The sequence below is a fragment of the Simochromis diagramma genome, unplaced genomic scaffold, assembly GCF_900408965.1.
Source record: "Simochromis diagramma unplaced genomic scaffold, fSimDia1.1 OVJJ01000419.1, whole genome shotgun sequence".
Classification (NCBI taxonomy): Eukaryota; Metazoa; Chordata; class Actinopteri; order Cichliformes; family Cichlidae; genus Simochromis; species Simochromis diagramma.
Window position 1 is genome coordinate 5494720 of NW_024387244.1, and position 15408 is coordinate 5510127.

General features: G+C 41.3%; 1 protein-coding gene across 3 annotated transcripts in view; it reads left to right on the forward strand.

Annotated features, from left to right (window-relative positions):
• The window catches only part of pip5k1ca (phosphatidylinositol-4-phosphate 5-kinase, type I, gamma a), a 53059-nt gene that overhangs the window by 655 nt on the left and 36996 nt on the right, over positions 1 to 15408 (forward strand). The window lies entirely within an intron of this gene.

A 15408-nucleotide genomic window follows, 5' to 3' on the forward strand; every position in this document is an offset into this window, starting at 1 on the left:
TTTATACAAGTGCAACTATGAGCAGCCAGCACACGGACAAATACAAGTGTTGCATGGCTGATGATAAAGTTGTTAATATTTTTGGTTCATAAAAGCAGACAGGTGTGAAGTCAAGGTTTCTCATTACTTCTTCATTTCATTTATTGATTTTTATTTATTGCTCTTTTAAAAAATATGAATGTATTCACATGGCCAGCTTTGAGCACCTAAACATTAATTTGCTTATTTGTCACCATCTTGGCACTTACTGGAACCAGTAATTTATTAAGGAGAAGGAAGGTTGAGCAAACTGGAGCCCCTACAGTTGACTAACAGGCTAGACACCAGTTAAAGGGTGTAAAAGCCTTGCAATAGTGCACCAGTGTCTGAGGAAGTCCCGATAATGCATGAATAATATGAAGCAACTAAATGCAATCAGACCACCACTGATTTGGCCGTTTACACCCGTGGTGGTCCTGCAATGACACCTCAAAAAAAGGCCCATTGGCAGTAAGTTTATAGATATAATTAATATTTAATTATTATTAGATTTAAAATGTCCAGGGAACTATGTATATATGTCAGCTGATAGAATTTAAGCCTATGTGTATCAATAATAACACTTTTCTGGGGTCAGACATTTCAGCATAGAAATCTAAAGACACGTGACCTTCAAACCATCCAGAAGTTTGCAAAATGTTGCATTCTGCAAATACAATATCCAGTTATATATGCTCTTATCAACAACTTGTCTATGCTAAAATGTCAGCGCTCTGCCTTATATAGCACAGTATTATATTCAGAAAGAAATATATTATCTTTGTGATGTAAAGAACAATTTCCAGAGTCACCTCACTACAGCCAGGTTTCTCAGCCCCAGCTTTACTGTTGCACACTTGTGCCGTAGTGGTGTCATGGTGGAATTTTTCCATATGTGCACTCTAGCTGCAGTGAAAATCACACCAACAGCCCCCCTACAGTTGATCACTACAATACCCCCACAGCTGTGCAAAAGGTTTGGTGGTGTAAGGACCCTTTTCAGAACGGGTGTATTAGAGCAGTTGCTACTTTCTTTACACCATTTGTGGTTGACTTTTAGGGGATTTGTTACACGCGTATAAGTGAAAAGCAGGCGTTCTTAGATCTCTGTTTTGTCCAATATGTGTCCAACATACTGACATTCTAGAGTCACACCTTTATGAGTCATAATGGTGCCACTTATTATATAAATGAGGGTAAAGTGAACAAATATTAACCAGTTTGCAGTGAAGGAAGTGGCAGACAGTGGGGAGAGCTAAACAGAGTTAACAAACTCGCAAAAGTGAATAATAAAGGGACACACACAGACACCACACAACATAGTTCGTCCTTTTTAATAGTGTTCATTCAAGCTGATGTTTTCTCTGCATGTTCAGGATTCATCATTTCCATTATAAAATCTTCTTTGCGACCATGTAAAACTGCTTTTAGCTGTGTGTTCAGCCCTTGTGTCTAACAGCCACCAGTCATGTTGCATTCACTGGTCTTGCACACTGTACATCACAGTTCTGGGGTGTTTTTTTTCTTCTCACTGATGAGAAAGGTTCTGACTTTGACAAGAGTTCAGCACCTCCAGAGAGAATAGGCTTGTGAATCAAAGAGACTGTCTGCTGAGGGTTAGTAGTCGAGCTTAACTTTATCAGAGGAGGAAAATGGAATCCAGGTGCCCCCGACTGCAGATGGTGTGTGTTTCATTTACTCTGTTCTGCTCAGTTACTGGCTACTCGCATGCATTGGAAAACATAAGGTTTACAAAGGCCTTGTGCGCGTTAATAGTGTTTAGGAGATATTTAACAGAGCTCTGCCCTGCTGAATATTTCATAGTTGACAGTTTGGCATTCACCTGTCTGTGCTTTCTTGCGAGGAACTTCTTGACCTTTAAATAACCAGGAAAACGATATTATTGCTGACATACTGTGGGGCGTATAGACTTGATCTCACTCCTTTTCGTTCTCCGTGTTGCTGCTTTTGTTTGCTTGCATAGGAATATCACCATCCGTGAATAAGAGAGTGCAGGCGGGGTGGAGTGGATGGAGACGAGTGTCACGGATGATTTGTGACAGAAAAGCAGCAAGAGTGAAAGGGAAGGTTTACAAGATGGTAGCGAGATCTGTCGTGATGTATGGTTTGGAGACGGTGGGGCTGAGAAAAAGACAGGAGGCTGAGCTAGAAGTGGCAGAGATGAAAACCAGAATGGACAGGATTAGAAATGAGTATGTCAGAGAGGCAGCTCGAGCTTGGCCATGGTGAAGAAGGACATGCAAAGGGTTGGTGTAAAAGAGAAGGATGCTGGAGAAAGGTAGGACAGAAACATCGGGAAGAGTGATTTTTCTGCTTTGAGCACGAATTAAATAAAAGGAAATCCCACATTTCCCAGAACACCTAACTCAGTGTTATTGGTCATCCCTCAGAGTCGTGGAGCCTCGCGTGTAAAAATGCGATTATTTCCCCCTCGGTTCTCTTGTTTTTATAACATCGTGTATATAATGTTAATCCATTTCTTGCTGTCTTGCAACCTAAGATTTAATGTGTGCACTGATACAAAGCGTAGCTGGCTAAAGCCCCGCAACAGGGAAGGGTAGGTGCTGATCGTACTTTGACTTCCTTGCAACATCTGACAAGTGAGTGGGTCTAAAAGCGAAAGTCCATTAAAGACGAGTCCTGTGCAATAACAATTTCAGATGACCCTCACAGCAGGGTGTTAGGTTTTTTTAGTGGATATTCACAGCAGAAACGATTCAGTTCGCATAAATAATGATTAATTGAAATGTCAGCTGTAAAGGTTCAGCTTGATTCTGATTGGCTCTTTATGATGTTGGATGCTGATCAACGTGAGCTCTCTCGGTTTACGTCAGATCCTGCAAATGCGTAATTGCGGGTTGCTCTGCAATGTGTGAATACAGCGTTGTGTGGGAGTCACAGCTGGCTGTTAAATAGCTGTCTGAGCATTTATTCCCATTTAAAGCATCACGTCTTCTGGCCGTTGTAATTTGTCCCCGTAGTCTACTTTCAGCACAATGGCAGCATTCGTCTCACTTATCTTCTCCTCGCACTCGGCTTCATCCTCAGAGACAGTCTCCTCTCCTTCCTCGCTTCTCCAGAGTGAGCCACAGCTCATCTACCTCCTCTGTGATTCCCATTCACCTCACCTCGGCCACTCATTTGCCACTATCCATCAGTCCTCGCCCTTGTCTGTTTTTCTCTGTTTGCTTCAGGCACGGCCTGTCAGAACTGCTGACGGTAGCACAAAGGGTGGGTTACCTCCTGTGGAATTTACCATCCATCTGCTTCCCCTCTTATTCCTATGGCAAGGTCTCTCTCTTTCCCCCTTCTTCTTTATCCTTCTGAAGCTATGCAGGAAAGGATCAGTTTGTATCCCGGTAGCTCATTCGAGGAGCCTGTGTAGGGTTTTTGACCCTCTGCCAGGTTTTTTGATGTCATTATTTTACGCAGATGATGACGCAGTCCAGTTACATCTCCGATTTTGCGTGCGTGTGGAGGATGTGTGCTATAGTAGATATTTTGAGCTGGCACCACAGCAAGGCTGGAGTATTGTGTTTGCTGCTGTTTGTCCTTGTGCCTTGTCAGGGTTTTTCGCTCTCCTAGGGATACCCGCTGGACAGTTGACAATAAGGGCAGGGTGGGCATTTTTTATTTTTTTTGTCTGTTGTGGTGACTTTGCAGGTGTGAAAGCCGCCGGTGGAGGCTCCGACTCGCTTTCACTCTTACATGGCTGCAGTGTCATGCTGTAATGGCTTCACTCAGTGGGGAAATAAGGCGAAGACCTACTGCTTTCAATTAAGCGAGTTACTGAGCCCATAATGCAGGCTATTATTATTTCATAAGCAGCACCTGGAGCATGAATGCAGTGAGACAGGAACACTGTCAAACTAATGCAAACCACCCACATCGAATTAGTAGCATTTATTTTCAGCCAAAAAAACCAAACAGCATTGGATGGTGTCTTCTCAGGGTTATATTTCTCCAGATTGGCAGCATGACCTGTACAGTTTGTACTACAGCTCACCCAGTAAATGTCTACCTAAGTCCCTGATAAGCGTTTTGAAGAAGTGATTAGGATTATTAATCAGTACTATTTGATTTCTTTGAGGCTGTTATTCATCTGCTTTATTGTAGGGTCTTTACCCTACAGTATAAAGCACCTTGAGGTAACTGTTGTTGTGATTTGGCACTATATAAATAAAGTTGAATTGAATTTAATCTATATCCATTTAAGCATTCAATTTCCTTTTTTTCACCAAAAACTCTTAAATATCAGAGTAAACCTGTCTGAGAGTAGTACGAACTGACCAGTTTATTAACCAGTTTGTCAAAAAATAGAATTTGTCTGCAATCATTTTAATAAATCTAAATATAATTTATTTTTAGGGCATATTTTTCTGCAATTGGACCTTCTTTTAGCAATTGATGAAAAGAAAGAAAGGGGAATATAGCAATGTTGACTTGTTAAGCCAGAAGCCACTTCCATCTGTATAATTAAAGCAAATGCAAATGTTAACAGTTGTATATCTTATAAGATAAGATAGCCTTCATTGGTCAAGGTCTGGCTGTGTGGCAGGCAGGATGAGGACCCAAGTGCAGGAGACAAAACTTGAGCAGCTTTATTGCTGAGAACTACAAACACTAAACTCTCGGCCTGTTGGAGCTTGAACCTGGTAGTAGAGAGCAAAACATGGAGCACGAAGAAGAGGGGTGAGGATAATGAGAGGGCACACCTGGGAAACACTCCTGGGCATGCTCTAACTCAGCTCTAACCCAACCTTTTTGGCGCCACGGACCGGTTTATGCCCGACAATATTTTCACGGACCGGCCTTTAAGGTGTCGCGGATAAATACAACAAAATAAAACTAGTACCGGTACCGAAAAAAAGAAGATTTATTCATAACACACGTGAAAAGACCCAGGAAAACCGAGTTAACGATAAAAACGATAACAAAATAACGCTGAAAACCGATAAAAACCCTGAAAACCATACATTTCACACCTGAGCCTCAACTCTCGCGGCCCGGTGCCAAACGACTCACGGACCGGTACCGGTCCGAGGCCCGGGGGTTGGGGACCGCTGTTCTAACTGACAAGACAGGGGAAGCAAAACTGATGCAAAGTACATGAGACAGGGACTATCAAAATAAAACAGGAAACACACTGAGATGCGAGTAGACAAGACATAGCTCAGGAAGAAGGAGAGACAAAGACAGAGGAGGGATAAACAGAGACTGGGGAAACAAGATAAATAAACACAATACAGAGGACAAGAATGACTCTCACAGGAGACACGGGGATGAGGCAAAGACACAAAAGGAACCTTACAACAACAAACAAGAATCCATGAACCAGAAATAAAGAAACTCAGAGACACAAAAAAGAACTAAACTCAGGATTGTACTGTACAAACCTAAAATTCAAATCATCTCTTACAGCAAAGGAAACAATCATAAATCCATAAACAAAAAAGCCTGCACCATGATAGCATTAGTCTCAGTGGGGAAATCCACATTGCGAACAGCAGCAGAGAAGACAGGACAGGAATATAAAAATTGAAGAAAATACATACACCACACAAAGTGGAAGAAATATTCTATTCTGAATTTTAAAAATTCTGCTAAATCTTTCAGTTATTCGCTATCTGAGTCTGCTGAAAGTGCCTGAGCCTGACAAAGTGGAAGACCAAGATGCTGCAGGGTTTATTCAAGTTTAATAGGGCCTGAGCCGTGAGAAAATATATTCATTCATTAAACAGTGTGGGCCTAGTTGGCAAGTTCAGTCTGACCCTGGTATAAGCATTACTCCCAGCTCGTGTGATGGTGAATTTGCTTTGGGCCCCGAGAGAAGAGATAAAATAACCAAGGCTGCTTTTTCCAGTCTCTATCAGCCACAGCACAGATCGTTTCTTAGCACTCTTGAGTTACTTCTCCGATTGGTCAGATTAGTCTCTCTGGGCAAAAGACTTGCTATGCTTTTCTATCCTGGTTTCTGATGACTTCTTTACCTATTTTAATCATGTACGTATTTATTAGGAAGATACTGATTTGGAAACAGCTCACTTGTCAGCATATGGTCACTGTCACTTAACTTTTCCTAGTTCATTTAAGGAGCATTGTGCAAGTAAATAAGAGAAAATGTGATTGTTTGATTTGCTGGGATTTTGCAACACATCTTGTGCAGAAACTGTTCTCTCTCAGAAAATTTTGTTTAGATTTGTTCTGCTATGTTGAAAAAGGTGAAGCGAGTTTGTGGTGGAACAATGTAGGAACACAACAGTTTGTTTATTGACTTGACCTCTCGGGACGACGGCCAGTATTTCCAGGCTTCAGTAGATTTCATGTTTATAGAGGCTCCATTGTTTAGTGGTTAACATGTAAAAGATGCCTGGTTTAAGATTCTGAGGAGACAGAAATCCTTGGGTGGTTTGGTCTGGTGTAACAATCTGTGTGAAATTACTTGGAACATCCCTATCGTCCATAGTATTGCTTTAACTTTGGAATATTTAATTTAACTTTGTTTTGCTAATTAGGGCTGTGTGATATGACCAAAATCTCATATCCCGATATAAGAATTCTATCGTCCGAAAACGATATAAATCACAAAAATGTAACATTTTCTGTAAATTCTGTGAATCTTGCGGGAAGTGTTTCCAGCTGCGCGTCATGTAGCTGGAGTCGAGTGTTTTAACCGATGCATGAAACTATACACTTTTAGACATAAGTTGTAAAGGCCGCCGTTTTCTTTGTGAGTATTTATTACACGGCGTGCTGCGGGGAAAAGCCTGTTCTAACGTTTGAGTCTAAGGTTTATTTTTTAGCACCTGGCGGCTCTTTTTAAATTCTCATCCATAAATAATCTGCTCTTTCACGTGATTCAGTTTATTTTGAAAAGTCTCAACAGGATCTTTAGCTTTATTGTGAAAGGTTTATGTGGAACATAAACAAGCGGACACGCGATGCTGTTACCGTCGTTGTTGCTAACCACAACGCATAAAAACAGGCGCTTGTCCGTCTGTAGTGTGGTTATATTAAATATAAGAGAAAGAGAGAACTTTAAGAAATTAATATAGCCACTACAGCGACTATCAAAACGATGAAAAAATATTGCCGTAAACAGTTTATTTTGCGACACCACGAAACAAAGGATAGCGTAAAATGAAACGATAGACGTTTTTATATCGTCATCCGATATATATCGTTATATCGAACAGCCCTAATGCTAATTTTCTATAGAGTTTACACTTTCTGTTTTTCATATTTATATTTTAAGCGAGCGTCAAATACTCAAATTCATCGACTGTGGTGACCCCTTTCCAATAACAGAGCAGACAAAAGAAGAAGCCTTTATTTTGTTTTGTTTTTTTGTTCTGCTGGAGGTTTCTTCCTGTTAAAGGGGAGTTTTTCCTTCCCACTGTCGCCAAAGTGCTTGTTCATAGGGGTTCATATGATTGTTGGGTTTTTCTCTGTATTTATTGTAGGGTCTACCTTACAATCTAAAGCACCTCGAGGCAACTGTTGTTGTGTTTTGGCATTGTATAAATAAAACTGAATTGAATTGAATTATGAGATTGTTGATCTGAGTATAGGTTTAGCCATAAATCAACAGGATTTCCATTAATCTGTTAAGTCTAATGGGCAGCCTGGCCTAAGATGACCCCTTTAAACTGTTTATCTGACATATCCTGTTAGACAACAGCTATTAGTTTTACACATATAAAGAGAACCCAAAAGCACTATGACCAAGTTTCAAAATTATGAAAGAACCAGGCAGATATTATAACTTAATATCTTTTTAGTTGGCTACTTACAAATCACAATAGGTTAAATAATTTCTTAATTATTAAATATAAACAGCATTAATCATGCTTTTAATGAATATAGACTGTGAAATAACACCAGTTTGTCTCTGTCTCGTCACTTGCTGCGTATGCAGAGATGCACTTAGGCCAACACAGCTCCACTCTTTAGTCTGTGCTTCACAGTTAGCATTAAAGATTAAGATACTTGATTTGCTGTTGTAGAGGTATACAATGAAATTTTGCTTGGTGACTCTATCGACCAACAGCAAGGGATGAAAGCAGCTTTTTTTTTAAAAAAAGACATAAAAATCGTACAAACAAAAACAACTATAGAAAAAGCATTAAAAAGAAAAATATACAGCACACAAACAACAAGTAAGGTGTAAAGTGACTTTCTGTTTATTTACCTCAGTGCAAAGATGATGCAATATTGTGTATTTGCACAGATATTAAATCAGACCCAGTAATTATTATTATTATTAGTAGTAGTAGTAGTAGTAGTAGTAGTAGTAGTAGTAGTAGTAGTAGTGCAAACTGCATTAATCAAATGCAGCCATAACAAAACATTCTTCACTCCTGCAGATTTTCTCCACAGGTGTTTTTCTCTTTTCTCCATGTTTTGACGTTCTGTGGGTAACCCTGAGAAAAAGACTCATTATCTGTACTGTTTTGTGCTACATTGGTAGCTAAGGAATGTGTTGTCTACCACATTGTAAATTCTAAACGCTGTAGCCTGTGAGTACTTGATAAGCATTCATCTGCATGTCCAGTAGTGGCAAAAAAGGCTTTAAAACCACACGTGGTGCAGGGCTAAAAACATGACTTGGTGTTGGTAAAATGGTAAATGGTAGCGCATGACAAGTGAGTATATGACGCTGAAACACATACCAGTGCTGCTATGCCCTCTGCACTCTGTTTTTTCATGTAGGTGGCCATTTGTAGGGGTAGTGTGTGTGTGTGGTGCAAGATTGCCAGTAAGGATATCTTGCAATGCACCAGAGCATATAGATGAAAGACTGAAGTACATGGGAAATATGCAGAAATGGGATTATAGGCAAAATGTCTTTTTTTTTTTTTTTTTTTTTTTTTTTTTTTGCTGTCTTGTGAGAAATTTGCTCAACAGTTCCTTAATCGTAACATAATCTAATACAAATATGTGACTAGTAGCTGTGCAGGAAAAACAGCTTCCCCACATCTTTTTGTATTGTAAGACTCACGGTGTCACATTACTAAATACAGCAATAGTTTGATCTGAGGGCTGTTTTTCTTTTCGTCTCTGCACCTAACCAAGATGAGGCATAAAATAACAGGTCTCTGTAGATTATTTATTGCATGTGTGACAATACCGACTGAGACATTGTTGTGCAGCTCTGTTAGAGGAGATTACCTTCTACTGAGTCACCGCTGCCTGCAAAGATGCTGCTCTCAGCAACAACACAGCAGCACACAGTAGTCAGACTGATCACCTCCGTGTTTATTCCGACTATCTCTCCTCTCCTCTCCTCTCGAGTCCATAAAAGGACTTCTTTCTCTTGGCTGACAGCTTTCATTGCATTTTGAGGATCAGCAAGGATCACTAAGCTCAGTTCTGATCTGGCAGCTCAGTAATGAAAAACAGACTGAAATTGCATAAGAGTTTGAGCACTTGAGTGTGTCATTTTGCCAGCAGGACTTAGCTGTTTTTAGCTTTGCCCAAGAACAGAGTTCTGCAACTCAACCCTGTCTGTTTTTGCAGGAAAGCGAGACCTCCCTGTGGGAGCGTAGGACATGGCCACTCTCGACGTGCAAATCCAATGATATTAAAACAGTTAAACCATTCTCACTTGCAGGCATACAGAAATGCATGGTAACTGATCCTCTCCACATTGAAATAGTAGTTATTAAAACTTCTCATTTGTGTTTGCATTGACTCCGTCTGCATATTGGCTTGTGCACTGTGAGCGGGTGTCACATTCCCACAGACACACAGGTAGGCATCTGAATAGCTGACTGTCAGGAGCTGTTGTTTAATTGACTTTTCATGCTGTATGAAGTGTGTGTCCTTGGGATGTGTTTAAAACCTGCCCGCTATCACTAGACTTGGCCCAGCTTTAATAAAAGCAGCTCTCCCTGCATCCTCTCACCTCTGATTTCCATTTCAAAGTCCACTGAGCTTTCACGCTTCTCTGAGGAAAAATTACACTTTCATGCCCACCTGTTCCATTAGTCCAGTCTACAGTTTGAAATTAAGATGCAACTGGTGAAATTTAGAATGGAGTCATTAGCCAATATAATTGCCCAGCCGTCATTTCAGCCACTTTTCACTCTTGTTTTGAACATAAAAGACATCGGTATGGATGCAAATAATGGCAGTCAGGTTTTGTAGTGAAGAGTGCATCTCTGATGGTAAATGGTAAATGGCCTGCATTTGTATAGCGCTTTTCTAGTCCCTAAGGACCCCAAAGCGCTTCACACTACATTCAGTCATTCACCCATTCACACACTGGCGATGGCAAGCTACATTGTAGCCACAGCTGCCCTGGGGCGCACTGACACTGATGATATCTGAGACATATGTAATCATTTATCTAATGTAAAGTCAGTCTTACAGTAATCATTGAGCATCAGTTTTAACAGTTGGCCCGACAAAAGGATCCAGTAACCCAGAAAAACAGACAGACGGGTTCCTGCTCCCACCTGTCCCTGCATTAGTACCATCTTATCCTGATAATCCTGACAGTTAGCCTTACGGCCTGGGGAGAATGGTATTGGGATTAGGGATAGTGAAGTAATCATGACCATGACTTGGCTGGCTTTTTCTTTGGGATGTTGTCTGTCTGCAACACCAACAATACCTCCGACTTGCTGCGGTCAGTCGTGTCTGTACGAAGTGATCACGCTGCAACAGTAAAGAAAAGTCCGGAGCAGCAAATATTCCATTTCCAAAAGGGTTGGGATGCTGTGTGAAGTGTAAAAACAAACAAACAAACATTTGAACCAGAACCTCAATTTTCCTGATAGTGCAAATAACTGCCACATTTTAAATAATCAACGATAAAAGTCTGTGATTTTCCTGTTCAATAACTACTTAATTAATCCATTAGCTGCCTAAGCTATTTTTGCCAGGAGTTTGGAGAACTTTCTCATAAAGGTTCCATAAGTAAATATTTAGTTTTTATATCTGTGTGTATTTATCTGTCTATTGCTCATCATCCAGCTCCAGGCTATGTGCCTCAAAGGATCTGTTTTTGAGCCAGCTGCGGGCAGGAAGCGTTTCATTAAGCCTACTTGCTTGCTATTGATCATAATGGATGACTTGGCATAGTAAAAAGCTGTCCTCTCCTTTCGTGTTCTCACTGTATTTCACAAAGTGGATGATGTGTGCTGACAACAGAGGACATAGAGACTTTCCCCTTGTGTGTGCTCCCCATTGTTCAGTAAATCTAAGGAATCCTGAGGGAAAATACTTTGCAAAGAGAACATTGTGAATGTGTGCTGGCATCATAGTTCTACGTTAAATCACGGTAACATGTTTAGAGATTGTTTAAACCGTATTTCCTGCTGAAGTTTGTAAGCAGGGTGTATTTGTCTCCCTATGCCAGCCTCTCTCCGTGTGTGTTTACATGCAGAAGCAGTGAGGATAAGCTGTAAGGCTATTATTCTGCCAGGGTGCCATAATTGCAAAGAACATTTAAAGCCTCTTTGCGTAGCTTAGCATTAGGAAGTTGATGACTCCCTAATTATAAATAACACCATAAAAAGTAGCTGATTAATAAAGAAAAGGCAACTGAAAGGAAATATTGACAATGTATGTTACCAGGCTTGTCTTAGATAGATAAGCACGCTGGAGTGCTGTGACAGAAACCAGCTTGTCAATACTTTTAATCACTGTCTCTGTCACTAGCACTGGTTTCTTTGATCTGAGTCACATTAGGGCTGGAAATGTGGGTCCTAATGTGGAGAGTAAATAAAAATATGATTACAAATGAATGGGTCTATTCAAAACAAGTTAATTGACTCCAGAGATCCTGTTTTTCAGACAGGATCATGCCTGCTGTTCGTCCTCCTTTTAGTTTTAGTATTATATTTAATAAAGCCACTACATTTAAACCACCTGCCGAATTTTGCATAGGTCCCCTTTGTGCTGCCAGAACAGCCCTGACCCGTGATGGCGTGAACTCCACATGACCACTGATGATGTCCTGTGGTAAGATGAAAATGGTGCTCAGAAATCAGGAGATCATCACATGTATCTGCTAAGTAAAGAGCGTCATTTAAAAAATCATCAAACGACACATAGCACTAGTGTACATCAGTAAACTATCACTAAGTTGTTATTACTGTTTCCTGCGCTTCATTCTGGACCCAAACCAGATGGAGGAGCGAGGACTACACGAGCTGGCTGGTGTGGTCATGGAAAAGTACACAGCCTGATGGATACTGAGCTCAAGGGCTCAAGGTTAGAAAGGCTTGATAACAAAGATTTCGGATCAGTTTTCCCTGTCTCAGTCTAAAGAGAAGTCGCAGTTGCAGTATTGGTTTTTTTTGTGGAGTGAAGTTTATATTAACCATCTTCTTAACAAAAAACAAGGAGAACCTGAGGATATTCTGTCTTTCTGAACATCTGCACCATTCAGGACCTCGCCACCATTAGAGATAATATTACATTATATCATCCAGCGTTGTTCATTGGCTCTACTTTATGCTGCTGAGTACAGACTAGGCTGCTGTGTTGAATTTTTTCTGCATTTAAATACTGACAGGATGATGGATTTCTGCTTTCTGTGGGTCAGGCGCACTTTGACATGACTATCAAAAGCTGCTTTGTTGTGGCATGAAAAATTAACACCCAATCAATCGCTGGACCACCATCAGTGAGTCTCTGCCAAGATAATAACCAATCATCTCAGAGAAGCCGCTTACTTAGCTCATCCTCAGGGAGAACCAATATTGATCCCATCTGGGCCAGACATTGCCGTCAGTAAGATACAAGGCTGTCTACAGTGTGTGTGATGTGAAGAATTACGCAAACACGCGAGTTGTTTCATCTTTGTGAGTCATTTTGTTGTTTAGATTCACTAAAGAAGAATCTACTACATAAAGTAGTTCTGAGGATTTTCAACCCATCAGCAGGGAGAGTATCTGCTTCTTTGTGAAAGGAGAAGGGGACCTCCAGCAGGGCCCTGGTGTGAATACCTCTGGCCAAACAATCAGAAACAGACATCATGAGGGTGGCCTGAGAGCAAAATGTCCTCGATTGGGCCCTGTGTTCACCATGTAGCCTGATTGGCAGTTGCCATAGAATACCACAATTGGTAGGTCCACCACTAATGCCCTGTTCTGGGAGATCCCCCAGGACACCATTCATGCCCTGATATTATAAGGGATGCATACAAACACATGGGGGCCATACAAACTACAGAGTACCATTTTTAATTACTTCAGTAAAATTTCTGAAAAATGGACCGGCCTGCTGGCGATACGAGAAGGGAGCGGGAGATCGACAGACGGATTGGTGCAGCGGCTGCTGTGATGCGGCCGCTGTACCGGTCTGTTGTGGTGAAAAGAGAGCTGAGTGTAAAAGCAAAGCTCTCAATTTACCGGTCGATCTACGCCCCTACCCTCACCTATGGTCACGAGCTATGGGTAGTGACATACATGTGGCGGAAATGGGCTTCCTCCATTGGTGGCTGGCCTCTCCCCTAGAGATTGGGTGAGAAGTTCGGCCATTCGGGAGGGGCTCAGAGTAGAGCCGCTGCTCCTCCACATTGAAAGGAGCCAGTTGAGGTGGTTCGGGCATCTGACAAGGATGCCCCCTGGGCGCCTCCTGCGCGAGGTTTTCCGGGCATGTCCCACCGGGAGGAGGCCCCGGAGCAGACCCAGGACACGCTGGAGAGATTATATCTCTCGGCTGGCCTGGGAATGCCTTGGTGTTCCCCCGGATAAGCTTGAGGAGGTGGTTGGGGAGAGGGAGGTCTGGGCTTCTCTGCTTGGGCTGCTGCCCCCGTGACCCGGCCCCGGAAAAGCGGAAGAAAATGGATGGATGGATGGATGGATGGACCAGCCTGCTGGATCGTTTTTTCACTTTTATTTTCAAGGTGTTTTTAAATTCATCAGTAATTTGATAACTTTGATTTAATTCAGACAATGTGGGATCTTTCGCTGCATTATCCAGTTCATGCCAGTATAGATTTCCAGCGTTTTCCAGTATTTGCTGTTGGAAGTGGTTTTGCTTCCTGACTTTTAATTGTTTTGCCCCCTTTTTAATGCTACAAACATGTTTATTACATTGCCGAAAGTGGGCATTTTAACCTAAGAATCTATGAGGATTGAGTCAAAGTCAGTGTCAAGTGGCCACTGCGGGGAACTGCAGTTTTTGGCACCTCTTGCTTCATTTTTCAGCCCTGGAGGTTGGCACTTGGTTTTATTTAGCTTATCTTTTCTTTTTTTTTTTCACCCTGTTTGCACGTGTATGTGTTTGCATTATATCATATACTGCTGTGTGGCTGCACCAATGCCCTATTTAACAGCAGGATGAGAGGACATGTGGAAGGCAGCATCTGTCTGTTGATTCCAGGCACACGTGAGTTAGTCATAAAAATGCCGGCTGACCTCAATAGGGGCACCATGGAAACAAGAAGGAGAAAAAGTGTTTGTATGTGAGTGTTTGTGTGTGTATGTGTGTGTGTGTGTGTGTGTTGTTCAGGTCCACATCATAGAAAGCAAAGAGTGATTGTACCAGCTCAGTGTCAAAGATGTTGGATTAACCTGAAAGATTTCAATAAATATGGGAATATTTCTAATGAGTCATTTATGCAGAGATCAAGAAAAATAGAATATCCTGTTTGGATCTTAGCAATCCGTGTTTTCCCCCCCAGAGAAGCGTTTCAATTTGCAGTATCCTGCACATTGTAAAACAAGTTTGGACAAGAATAAATTTTATGTGTGTGTTGGTATGTCTCAGGTTATTCTATCTCTTAGTATTGTAGACTTTTGTGGGGTTTTGAGGATTTTATCACACCTATTTTACATTATGGGAGTCGTGGAAACCCCAGTTCATACATTTCTGGAAAAGCATCCATTATCCAGCAGGGTTATTTCCTGCTGTTTGCTAACATGCTTTCCTGCATATTGATAGACATTGGATTGCTTTGATTCATCATTAGGCATAATTATCTAAGCTCTGTTGAGCAAATGCACAGGGTTTAATCTATAGTTTAGCAGAGATATGCGTGGATGGTCTTTCAGGAATTGGAAAACAACCAACTAGTAAAATATGAACATAATCATATAAGCGCAGGGGTTTTCAGAATGATGTACAGTCTGTCTCATTTCACCTCGCGTGAATATTAGCAGCCAGTAATGGACGACTCTCTTCAGGGTTATGAGAAGAAGCCATAAACCAACAAATCGCCATTTAGATAGGAAACAGATTCAGCTAGGAGCTGTTTACTTGGAAGGGTCTATTTGTTGTTCCATCCCCTGAAGAACTCTACAGCTGCCATATAATGGTGGAGTGAGAACAATTTTTCAGTATCTCCTCGTTCTGCAGCTTCGCAACACTGAACAAGAAGGGTAAATATGTTAAAGGTAAATGCAGAGATAC